Source organism: Apium graveolens, chromosome 7 (genome assembly GCF_009905375.1).
Source record: "Apium graveolens cultivar Ventura chromosome 7, ASM990537v1, whole genome shotgun sequence".
Taxonomy (NCBI): domain Eukaryota; kingdom Viridiplantae; phylum Streptophyta; class Magnoliopsida; order Apiales; family Apiaceae; genus Apium; species Apium graveolens.
Genome location: NC_133653.1, coordinates 217,925,134 through 217,937,271, shown reverse-complemented (window position 1 = coordinate 217,937,271; position 12,138 = coordinate 217,925,134). Strand labels below are relative to the sequence as shown.

The window sequence follows — 12,138 nt, the reverse complement described above, 5'->3', positions numbered from 1 at the left end:
TTGAAAGTATATGGGAGTGTGTATGGAGGGGTTGTGTGTATATATAGGGTAGGATTTAGGGTTAGAATTAGAGTAGGAGTGGGGTTTGTGGGAGTGGAATTGTGGGAGAGAAATCGTGGGTTTTTATGTTTTTTAGGTTTTTCTGATTTTTTTTTGGTTTTTTATAAGGAAAAAAAATTTTGGCAGAAGGGTCCTGAGCGGCCGCCTAGGATTCCTGAGCGGGCGCCCCAGACTCTGAGCGGCCGCCCAACTTTCCTGAGCAGGCGCCCAAGGGGTTTCTGGAAAAAAGTTTTTTTCTGCCCAATTTTCTGATTTTTTTTGGTTTTTTTGGATATGGTACTATCTTCTAAAGGTTCCTGAAGGTTAAAGTCTTGGGTTGCCACCCAAGAAGCGCTTCTTTTACGTCATTAGCTTGACGTAGAGGAGTTCGATCAAGTTGACAATAAAATGGTACTAACCACTTCCCGGTTTGCCGTGTCCCCATAGTAATGCTTCAATCTCTGACCATTAACCTTGAATGCTTGGCCCGGATCATTCTAAAAAATCTCCACCACTCCATGTGGAAATACAGTTTTGACAATAAAAGGTCTAGACCACCTTGATATCAACTTTCCAGGAAAAAGTCGGAGGCGAGAGTTGAATAAAAGAACTTGCTGCCCCAGCACGAATGACTTAGGAGATAGCTTCCTGTCGTGTCACCTTTTTACTTTTTTCTTGTACATTTTGTTGTTCTCATACGCTTGAAGTCGAAATTCATCAAGTTCATTTAACTGAAGCATTCGCTTCTTCCCAGCTGCATCTAGATCAAGGTTCAACTTCTTCAATTCCCAATAAGCCTTATGCTCAAGCTCCGCAGGTAAATGACATCCCTTACTATAAACAAGTTGAAACGGGGACATCCCAAGTGGAGTCTTGTATGCTGTTCTATAAGCCCAAACAGCTTCATTGAGCTTTAAAGACCAATCCTTCCTTGACGGACAAACAACTTTCTCCAGAATGCGCTTGATCTCTCTATTAGACACTTCAGCTTGACCATTAGTTTGCAGATGATAGGTAGTAGCAACACGATGATTCACATTGTAGCGTTGCATCATAGAAGTAAACTTACGATTGCAGAAATGCGACCCCTCATCACTTATGATTACCCGTGGCATTCCAAACCTTGTGAATATCTGCTTATGGAGAAAACTCAACACTACCTTTGCATCATTCATCGGTAGAGCCTTGACTTCTACCCATTTCGAGATATAATATACTGCCAGCAAGATGTACTAATTATTGCAGGGCGAGACAAATGGTCCCATGAAATCGATTCCCCAAACATCAAAGACCTCGACTTCAAGCATCACATTTAAAGGCATCTCATCCTTTCTAGTAAGATTCCCACTCCTTGGAAACGATCACACCTTAAAACGAACTGATGCGTATCCTTAAACATTGTAGGCCAGAAAAAACCTGCTTGCAAAATATGAGCTTCCGTCTTTTCACTACCATAATGTCCACTATAAATTGTGGAATGACAGTCTCGTAATATCCCCTCCGTCTCACAGAATGGGATACATCTCCTGATGATCTGGTCAGCTCCCTATCTGAACAAATATGGTGCATCCCACATGTACCACTTCACCTCATGCAGAAACTTCTTCTTTTAAACTGCATTCATATTAGGTTGCATTATATTACTAACAAGATAGTTCATAATATCTGTGAACCATGGTTCTTCCTCCTGAACTGCGAACAACTGCTCATCCAAAAAAGATTCGTTGATCAATGTCTTATCATATGAAGTCGAACCGGGATTCTCCAATCTAGAGAGATGGTCAGCTACTTGATTCTCAGTACCTTTTCGATCCTTGATCTCTAACTCAAATTCCTGTAGCAAGAGCACCTAACGAATAAGTCTAGGCTTCAAATCCTTCTTTGAGACCAAATAGCGAATGGTAGCATGATCAGTGAATACTATCACCTTTGTCCCAAGCAGATAAGATCGAAATTTTTTGAAACCAAAGACTATAGCCAAGAGCTCCTTCTCAGTAGTGGTGTAGTTCATTTGAGCTCCATTTAGAGTCTTACTAGCATAGTAGACCACATGAAAAAAGATTATTCTTGCGCTGCCGAAGAACTGCTCCCACTGCATAATCACTCGCATCACATATCATCTCAAAAGGTTATGTCCAATCAGGTGCCATAATAACTGGTGCAGTTATCAAACTCTTCTTGAGAGTCTCGAATGCCGCCAAACATTCATCATCAAATTTGAAAGGCACATCTTTCTCGAGCAAGTTGCACAGTGGCTTAGATATCTTCGAGAAGTCCTTGATGAAATGCCGATAAAAACCCACATGACCAAGAAAACTACGGATTCCTTTCACATAAATAGGTGGTGGAAGATTTTCAATGACTCCCACCTTGGCTTTGTCCACCTCAAGACCCTTGCTAGAGACTTTATGCCCAAGAATAATGCCTTCACACACCATAAAGTGACATTTTTCCAAATTGAGCACCAAATTAGTTTCCATACACCTTTTGAGCACCGAACGAAGATTCTTCAAACATTCATCATACGAATGTCCAAAGACGGAGAAGTCATCCATGAACACTTCGACATTGTTTCCAATCATATCAGAGAATATAGCCATTATACATCTCTGAAAAGTGGCAGGTGCACCACATAAGCTAAATAAAACTCTGCGAAAAGCAAACGTGCCAAATGGACAAGTGAAGGTAGTCTTTTCTTGATCTTCTGGTGCAATACAAATCTGATTATACCCCGAATAGCCATCTAGAAGACAATAATACTCATGACCAGCAAACCTGTCAAGCATCTGATCAATAAATGGAAGAGGGAAGTGATCCTTTCTCGTGGTTTTGTTCAACTTTCTATAATCCATGCATACCCTCCATCCTGTGACTGTTCGAATGGGGATGAGCTCATTCTTCTCATTTGCTTCCATAGTTATACCTCCTTTCTTAGGTACACATTGTACGGGGCTCACCCAAGAACTGTCAGAAATAGGATATATGATTCCTGCATCTAGCCACTTCAGAATTTATTTCTTCACCACTTATTTCATGATAGGATTATGTCTTCGCAGTTGCTCAACAGTCGGCTTACTACCTTCCTCTAGCAGAATTTTATGCATACAGTACGAAGGGCTGATTCCTTTTATATCTGCTATAGTCCATCTGATGGCCGATTTGAATTCTCTCAAAATCCTCAAGAGCTTGTCCTCCTCACTACCTGAAAGGTCAGATGAAATAATAACAGGTAAAATAGATGCATCACCTAAAAAAGCATACCTTAAGTGTTCAGGTAATGGTTTAAGCTCCAAAGTAGGTGCTTCCTCAATAGATGGTTTGAGCTTTTCTTCAGCATTCTTGAGATCAGTAGTACCAAGAGATTCAAATGGCATGTCTAGCTTTCGCCTCCAAGGAGAAGCATTTAGATATTGTAGTTGCTCATTGCCATCCTCATCGTCACTGTCAAATTCCCCCACTAAGGCTTTCTCTAAGGCATCAGAGATTAACATATGATCAAGTTCTGAAGGTACCACAGAATCAATCAAATCCACCTTCAAGCACTCCTCCTCTTCTGTAGGGAATTTCATCGCCTTGAATACATTGAATGTTACATCCTGATCCTGCACCCTCATAGTAAGTTCACCTTTCTGCACATCTGTCAAGGTACGGCCTGTAGCCAAGAAAGGTCTTCCCAAGATTATGGGAATCTTTTTATCTTCCTCGAAATCCAAAATGACAAAGTCTGCAGGGAAGAAGAGCTTATCCACCTTTACTAACACGTCCTCCATGATGCCTCGTGGGTATGTAATAGAACGATCATCCAATTGTAGAGACATGTAGGTGGGCTTTGGATCAGGAAAATTCAACTTTTTGAAGATAGACAATGGCATCAGATTGATGCTTGCTCCCAAGTCGCACATGCATTTATCGAAAGACAACTTGCCAATGGTGCAAAGAATGATGAAGCTACATGGATCTTTAAGCTTTGGAGGTAATTTTTGTTGCAGCACAGCACTGCACTCTTCTGTTAGAGCAACGGTATCAAGGTCATCCAGTTTCACCTTCATTGAAAGAATACTCTTCATGAATTTTGCATAACTAGGCATTTGCTCCAAAACCTCAGCAAAAGGTATGTTGATGTGAAGTTTCTTGAACACCTCCAGAAACTTACCGAACTGCTTATCCAATTTTTGTTGTTGCAATCTCTTAGGGAAAGGTGGTGGAGGATAGAGTTGTTTCTCCCCTGTATTATCCTCAGGCAGAGTGTGTTCAACAGTAGTCTTCTTTGGTTCCGCCGCTTTCTCCTTTTGCTTCTCTTCTTCATCAACAACTTCAGCTTCTCCATCTTTCACTTTTTCAACATCAGCAACTTTTCCAGACCTTAAGGTGACAGCCTTTACTTGCTCCTTAACTTCCTTCCTGCCTAGCACTTTAGTATCGCTGGGAAGTGTGCCAGGTTGATGATTGAGCACAACATTGGCTAATTGACCGATTTGATTTTCCAAGGTCTTGATAGAAACAGCCTGACTTTTGTACAACAACTTGAGCTCCTCGAAATCAGCACTAGAAGGTAGAGCAGCACCTCCTTGTTCAGGATATGATTGCCTTTGAGCGTAATGTTGTGGTTGCTGGAATCCAGGTGGATTAAACTGTTTACTTACACCTTGTTGATATGGTTGCTGAATAGAATTCTGATTATTGCTCCAGCTGAAATTGGGATGATTTCTGTTGTTAGGATGATAAGTAGCTGGCACAGGCTGCTGCGGTTGCTGATAATTATTCACATACTAAACAGATTCATTAAGAAGAGAACACTAATCTGTAGCATGAGAACCTGCACAAAGCTCACAGACCATAGCTATCTGATTGACTCCATAGCTGGCTAAAGAATCGACCTTCAAAGACAGCACTTGGAGCTGCGCTGCAATAGTTATAGCTGCATCAACTTCCAGAATACCTGCTACCTTCCCAGGCATCATCCTTTGAGTTGGGTTTTGATGCTCATTTGCAGCCTTAGTTTCAATAAGATTATAAGCCTCAGTATAGCTTTTGGCCCACAAGGCGCCTCCGGCTGCTGCATCGAGCATGGGCCGAGATTGGGCCCCCAAACCATTATAGAAACCAATGATCACCATCCAGTCAGGCATACCATGATGTGGACACTTTCTCAACATCTCCTTGTAGCGCTCCCAAGCTTCACACATAGATTCTGTTGGTTGCTGCGCAAACTGAGTAAGAGCACTCCTCATAGCTGCAGTCTTCGCCGTTGGATAGAACTTCACTAGAAACTTTTGCGTAAGATCTTGCCAAGTAGTGATGGACCCAGCTGGCTCAGAATGTAAACAGTCCTTAGCTTTATCCCTCAGAGAGAATGGGAAAAGCCTCAGCTTGATAGCCTCATCAGTCACACCATTATATTTGAAAGTACTAGAGATCTTGACAAAATTCCTGATATGCATGTTGGGGTCTTCAGTCGCAGCACCTCCGAAAGAAACAGAATTCTGCACCATCTGAATAGTGCCCGGCTTGATTTCAAAAGTGTTAGCCTGAATAGCCGGATGAAGGATGCTTGACTGAATATCATCAATTTTAGGCCAAGAAAAGTCCATAAGAGCTGGATCTGCTACTAGAACTATACGATCACCCATTATTACTGGTTCTTTCTGCTCACTTTCTTTATCCGAATCTTATCCCTCAGAGAGAATGGGAAAAGCCTCAGCTTGATAGCCTCATCAGTCACACCATTATATTTGAAAGTACTAGAGATCTCGACAAAATTCCTGATATGCATGTTGGGGTCTTCAGTCGCAGCACCTCCGAAAGAAACAGAATTCTGCACCATCTGAATAGTGCCCGACTTGATTTTAAAAGTGTTAGCCTGAATAGCCGGATGAAGGATGCTTGACTGAATGTCATCAATTTTAGGCCGAGAAAAGTCCATAAGAGCTGGATCTGCTGCTGGAACTATACGATCACCCATTATTACTGGTTCTTTCTGCTCACTTTCTTTATCAGAATCTTCAAAATCTATCTTCTCCAGAATATCAAGAACTGAGTCTGTCTCCTCAGCCATATCTAAAGTTCTCTTGTGAGTGCGAGAAAGTGTTTGCATAAACGCTCACTAGAGTACCTGAAACACAACTGGAAATAATAAGTAACACATCTTAATCAATGAGTCCTAATGACCACTGATGGGTAGTACATAAACTAACAAATACGCCGAGTCCCCGGCAGCGGCGCCAAAAACTTGTTAGGGCGAAAACACGCGCTAATAATTCACGCAAGTATACGCATTCGCAAGTAGTATAAGATATAAATCAGATTCGTTCCCACAGAGACTCAGACTAATTATGTTTAATTAACACTTACTCACCAATGTATGATTACTTCTCAATGTCATGACAATAACACTTAAATTTGATTAACTAATTATTAACTACAATTAACTACGAGAATTAAACACTTAATGGACACTTGAATTAACAATATCAAACACACATGAGATCATAACTTCATTACTACTTCCTTCAATAGTCATTGTTATTACCCTTAGCATGTGACGGTGATGATATTAATCGAACAAGACAAAACCGATGAAAGCCAACTTTCGTTGTACTAATACCATTCTACCAAACATCCACAATTAAGATAGAAGTTGAATACGCATCAATTATGTTGAGACCCTATATGTCTACAAAATTTGACAACATAACGATTTAAGCACAAGTTATTCTTTATGATTACACAGGGCAAGTAAAACGGTTAGAGTTACCCACTAATCCTGCATACACATACATGAACCTATGCTAGCATGGCAAGTTCAAAATCTCAAGATCCACCGTCGCTTCACAGAAGATTAATAGACTATCTTATATGTTCGCGACGCACATAAGACGAATAAGCACAACCTATGCCAGATATCATACAATCATCACACACTAAGGTATTAAACAACTTACGACCCCATGATCACGATTAGACCATGACAGAACTCATCGTCACCATGGTTCATATGAAAACATGATAATTATACATAATATAAACTAATAAAAGTACTTATTAAAACCAGAGTACGTCACAAGAGTAATAAGGTTCAAAGTAAAGAAAACTAGCATTCACTGATACAATGAATAAAAGAATCACAGGAAAATGTATGGTTCCTCTTCTTCGTTGTGATGTTCTAAAATGGTCTTCTTCCTTCTCTCCTTGCTCCTTGCTTGATACCACGCTTTTGTGAAACGTCTCTGTGAACTACTTATATAGAAGCCCACAAGAACCAGCCGTCTCAGAATTCCAACAAAATAAGGATTTATAAAAATTATAATTAATTTTCTCGCCCTTGAGCGGCCGCCCAAGATTCCTGAGCGGGCGCCCAAGCTCCTGAGCGGCCGCCCAGCATCCTGAGCAGGCGCCCAGACTCCTTCTGGAAAATTCTGCATTCTGCTCCTGATTTTGCTGCATTTTGCCCCCAATTTTCCACAACCAATGCCAAGCACTTCCCTAGGCTTATTTCTGATGAATTCTTCCTACATATGCAAGTTATACCCTGAAATGTAAAAACTCTAGAAAAACGCATCAAATACACAAAATACCTGATTTCAAGACATCAATTCAAGCCATTATAAGACGTTCTAAGTGGTATAAAATACCACTTATCACTTTGTTGTTTCTTCAGAAGAGCTTCATACTTTGCTTCAAGTTCAAGATAAGCCTTATCTTTCTTTGCCTTCTTGGGTTTCCTGCATTCTGTAGCAAAGTGGCCTAGTTCATCACAGCTGAAGAACCTTATATTAGATCTGTCAACAGATCCAGTTTTGTAACCACTTTTGCTATCAGAATTGTACTTCCCTTTCTCTTTCGAGCTGTTGTCTTTGTTAGAAGACTGTCCTTTACTTTTGAAGTATCTTGGCTTCCTTACTCTAATGTTAGAGAATTTTCTATCCAGATAGGCCATTGACTGATCTAGCTTATCCAGTTCTTCAAGAGTGTAGAACTCATCCTTTTCCAATTCTAGTATGACTTGCTCCTGTGAATCAATTGTTCTCTGCTCACTTGTTGAGGCAACTGAGGTATGAGATATGGGTTCATCATTGGATGTTTGGCCTTTATTTACTATTAAAGCACTTGAACCATCTACAACTTGTCCTTGGCCAGATCTCAATGATTGCCTTTGAATCATCTCTAGTTCATAGGTTTTGAGAATTCCATATAGAACTTCCAGAGTTATCCTGCTCAAGTCTCTCCCTTCCCTGATTGCTAAGATTTTTTGTTCCAAATGATCAGGAAGAGTAAGCAAGAACTTTAGATTCACCTCTTCAGCTTCATAGTACTTGTCATGAAGCCGCAAGTCATTTATCAGCTTATTAAATCTTTCAAACACTTCAGTAATATTTTCCTTGGGCTAAGCCATGAAACCCTCATACTGTGAAATCAGTATTCTTCTTTGATTAAATCTAACTTCCTCAGTTCCTTAACAGAGTATTTCAATCTTCTTACATATTTTCTTAGCAGTGTCACAGTTGATAATGTTGTTGTACATCACATTGTCAAGTGACCCAATTAATATTAATTGTAAGCTGCTGTCTAGGGAGACTTTCTCCTTTTCAGGGTCAGAATACTCAACTGGATCTTTAGGAGCATAATGAGCTGGTATGACCATGTCTCCATCTGTAGATTTCTCAACTCTTACCATAGGAGTGAAGGGTCCATTCTTGAGAATTTGAACATAGAGTGGATTGGCCATCTTGATAAACAGCATCATTTTCTTTTTCCAAAGAGTGTAGTTAGCTTTGTCAAAGGTAGGAATTTTGATGCTACTGATTTTCTGTGTATTCATTCTTCCAAGATCTTAAATTTGTTTCCTTTCAGATTTTGCTCTGATACTACTTGTTAGGTAATTAATCACACACAGATGGGGGGGGGGGTGAATGTGTTTTTCTGATTTTAGGCTTTTCTTGAAAGATAATGGTTGAACAAAGTAAATTAAATCTTGTATAGAAAAGTGTTCATGCAGAAATTAAACTTGCACAAAATAAAGAACACAGATCTTCAAAACTCACATAATTTTTGTATTAAAAATTAAGATGCTTTGCTACAAAATTTCTAAGCTCTTCGAAGTTAAAGAGCTCAGCTTCTTCTCGAGAGTGTTACAAGAATTTTGATCTAAATTGTTACTTCTAACTAGAGGACCAGTGTTAACTTTATAGCTCATTTAACTGCTAGTTTACACAATGGATAATAAACATGCTATTAGCTTTTCTAAACTGTCACTTGTCATTTCTATTTATATAAAAGCAAATCTTCCATTTATAACTTAGCATATCTTTAGTATCCTGTGTTTACTTTAATCTTCCTCTGTCAGTTAATCTTTGCCATTGATCTTGCACACACTTCAAGCTACTTTTTGTAGACTTGTCAATCCAGCTGTTGGATTGTTTGTTGATTGTTTATCTCGGATATTAAACTGATCTGCAATTTTATACTTTGAGACTATACTTCGAGATCTCCAGTTTGATTCATTTGAACACTTGATATCTCGATAAGTACAAAGGCTTATTGAGATCTCTAGTACTCCATAATGAGTTTGGCTTGTAGAGGTCTTAGCTCATCGAGATCTCTAGTCTTCATAACTTCACTTGACTTGTAGATATCTCTGAGTTCTCGAATGGATATAGACTTGTCCATAACTCTGAATTCTCTAGTGAAAGCATGACTTGTCGATATCTTTTTGAGTTCTCGAGTAGTTTTCCTGACTTCCCTACTCTCGGTGGATATTGCTTACCCGTTGAGTAGATATTGCTCATCCATCGAGCAGATGTTATTCATCCATCGAGTAGATATATAGCTCATCCGTCGAGTAGATATTGCTTATCTGTCGGTACTCTCTGGAGTTTGAATGACTTCTCGATAAGTCATTCTGGAGTTCTCGAATGACTTCTCTATAACATTAAATATGTGACTTTTAGAGATCTTTACTTAGAATATTTTTCTCCAAAAAGATTTATTCAACTCCAAGCTTCTTCAAAATTCTTCTGAGGCATGATTCTCTTGATCTTCTTCCAGATAGAATCCTTAGGCTTGATACTGTTTTAGGAAAAAGACTTCAGTTTGCTCCTTTGCATTTTTACAGACTTTAAGTGTTACAAGTATAGAATACAAATTTAGATAAGAATGCAACTTACTTAGGGTTGGCCCCAAGCTTAACTGATTACTGAAAATAACTATTCATTAATCTTCCACTCAAATCATAGATGCTAATGACATTGTTAGCTCCAATAATCTTTGACATCATCTATTATATATTACACATCTCTTGAAGCTCCCTCATCTATTCAAGGGGAGCTTCTAACACTCAGTTCTGAAATCTCAAATCTCATTTCTAAAATTTCTTCTTCATGCAGTGAGACACTTGAATCTCACTCTCAAGTGTTGCTAAAATCAAGTGACATGGTTCAAGAAACTATGATCACTATGCGGGCGCGCCGTCTCTCTGGAGAAATTCCTGACTTCTTCTTTTCTTGTTGGTTTGAGTTGGTCTTTTCACGAGCTTTTATTCTGGACACCATCCTAACACCATATTAGCATCCAAATAATGCCAATTCACCAGTATTCCTGATAAATGCCTGAAATGCAAAAACACTATAAAACACGTTAAAAATACCAACAACTTGAGTATAAAACATCAATTCAAAGCTTTACGGAGCGTTATAAAGTGTCATAATACCACTCAACAATCACCACCCAGGAACCACATTTAGTTGGTGAGAGGATACACTCTGGGGTAGACCTTGATGACACCAACACAAATATAGGGGTTTCATCAATTTTTACTAAACACCCTGTGGTAGTCTCTCAAGCACCTTCATGTGCTAAACAATCTTCACATATTGATAGGTTTGAGGGTAGTAATCCTGAGGGGGAGCTATCTAACTCCTCTCCAATTCAATTGGAGATTCCTCATGTAGGGATAACTCCCCTCAAAACCCTTGCTCATATTGCTTTAACAATTGAAGCTAGGAGTTCAATTGCCAATGAGCCTGTTATAGGGGAGGCAAGTCAAGCACATTCAAGTGCCAGCTTTTTGCAAGAAGAGCAAGGGTTTGATGCCATGGTACATGACAGTAACTTGGTCAAATCCTCTCCAATTTAATTGGAGGTTCCCATAAGTGGTGAATAACATATTGTCATAACCACAGTTCCAACTGTGAGTCAAACTGTGATATTTGTCATATATAATGTTACTGAACCCCAACCATGTACCTCAACTCAAACAGACCTACCATCTACATCAAACCTCTCTCAACCACCCTCACACATAATTTCCCAATGGCTACAGGATGCTCAGGCTCAACCACTTACAATGAATGATCTTCTAGTGGACCAACTCTCTGGACTTGCCAACATCACATAACAACTACTTACAACAGATATGTCAAATAAAGATTGTCAAGCAATCTTGTTGTCTTATAAAACGGATGTTGAGGAGCCGTAGAAAAAGATTGTGAATGAAGCTGAGCCAGATGGCAATGTGGATGCGTGGTTAGATAAGGACTTTAGCTTAAGCATGGATGAGGTCTTGGCAAGATTTAGAGAAGAATATATCACAATATTGGGAAGCAATGTCAAGGCTCTGAGTCCGCATGAGGTCTATGATGTTCTGACAGAAGTCTACAAAGCTTAACTCAAAGCTTTTCATCTCATGAGTAAATCACTCCAACAGACTCTAAACAATCATCAAGATAAATTAAGAAGGCTTCTCAAAGAAGAGCTTGATGACCTTGTGCCCACTCAAGTAGAGATCAAGAACAAATTCCAGAGATTTGGTGATCAAATGGCAAGGTTTGATATGACTAGCATGGAGCAAAACATCAAGAATCTTAAACAATCATTTGTGGCTCTACATGAAGTTGTCCAGAATCATATCACCGAGTAACAATGACACAAGGGTCAAACTGGATTAACTTCATCAAGCTAGATATGAACCATATGCTCTTTTGATGGAAGGCATCAAGAAATCAGTTCAGGCCACATTTGGTACTTCTCTCTCTTCAGGATCTCAACAACCAATGTCAACATCAACAAACTTGCAAATCCAAGCTCTTCAATCTCAATTCTCCA

The 12,138-nt window shown here is 39.4% G+C and overlaps 1 non-coding gene across 1 annotated transcript; it reads left to right on the top strand.

Annotated features, from left to right (window-relative positions):
- The first annotated feature begins 5,166 nt into the window (after positions 1-5,166).
- On the top strand, positions 5,167-5,273 carry LOC141675671 (small nucleolar RNA R71). Its single transcript, XR_012556313.1, has one exon. It is a non-coding gene; the product is annotated as a small nucleolar RNA R71 (small nucleolar RNA).
- Positions 5,274-12,138: the final 6,865 nt, after the last annotated feature.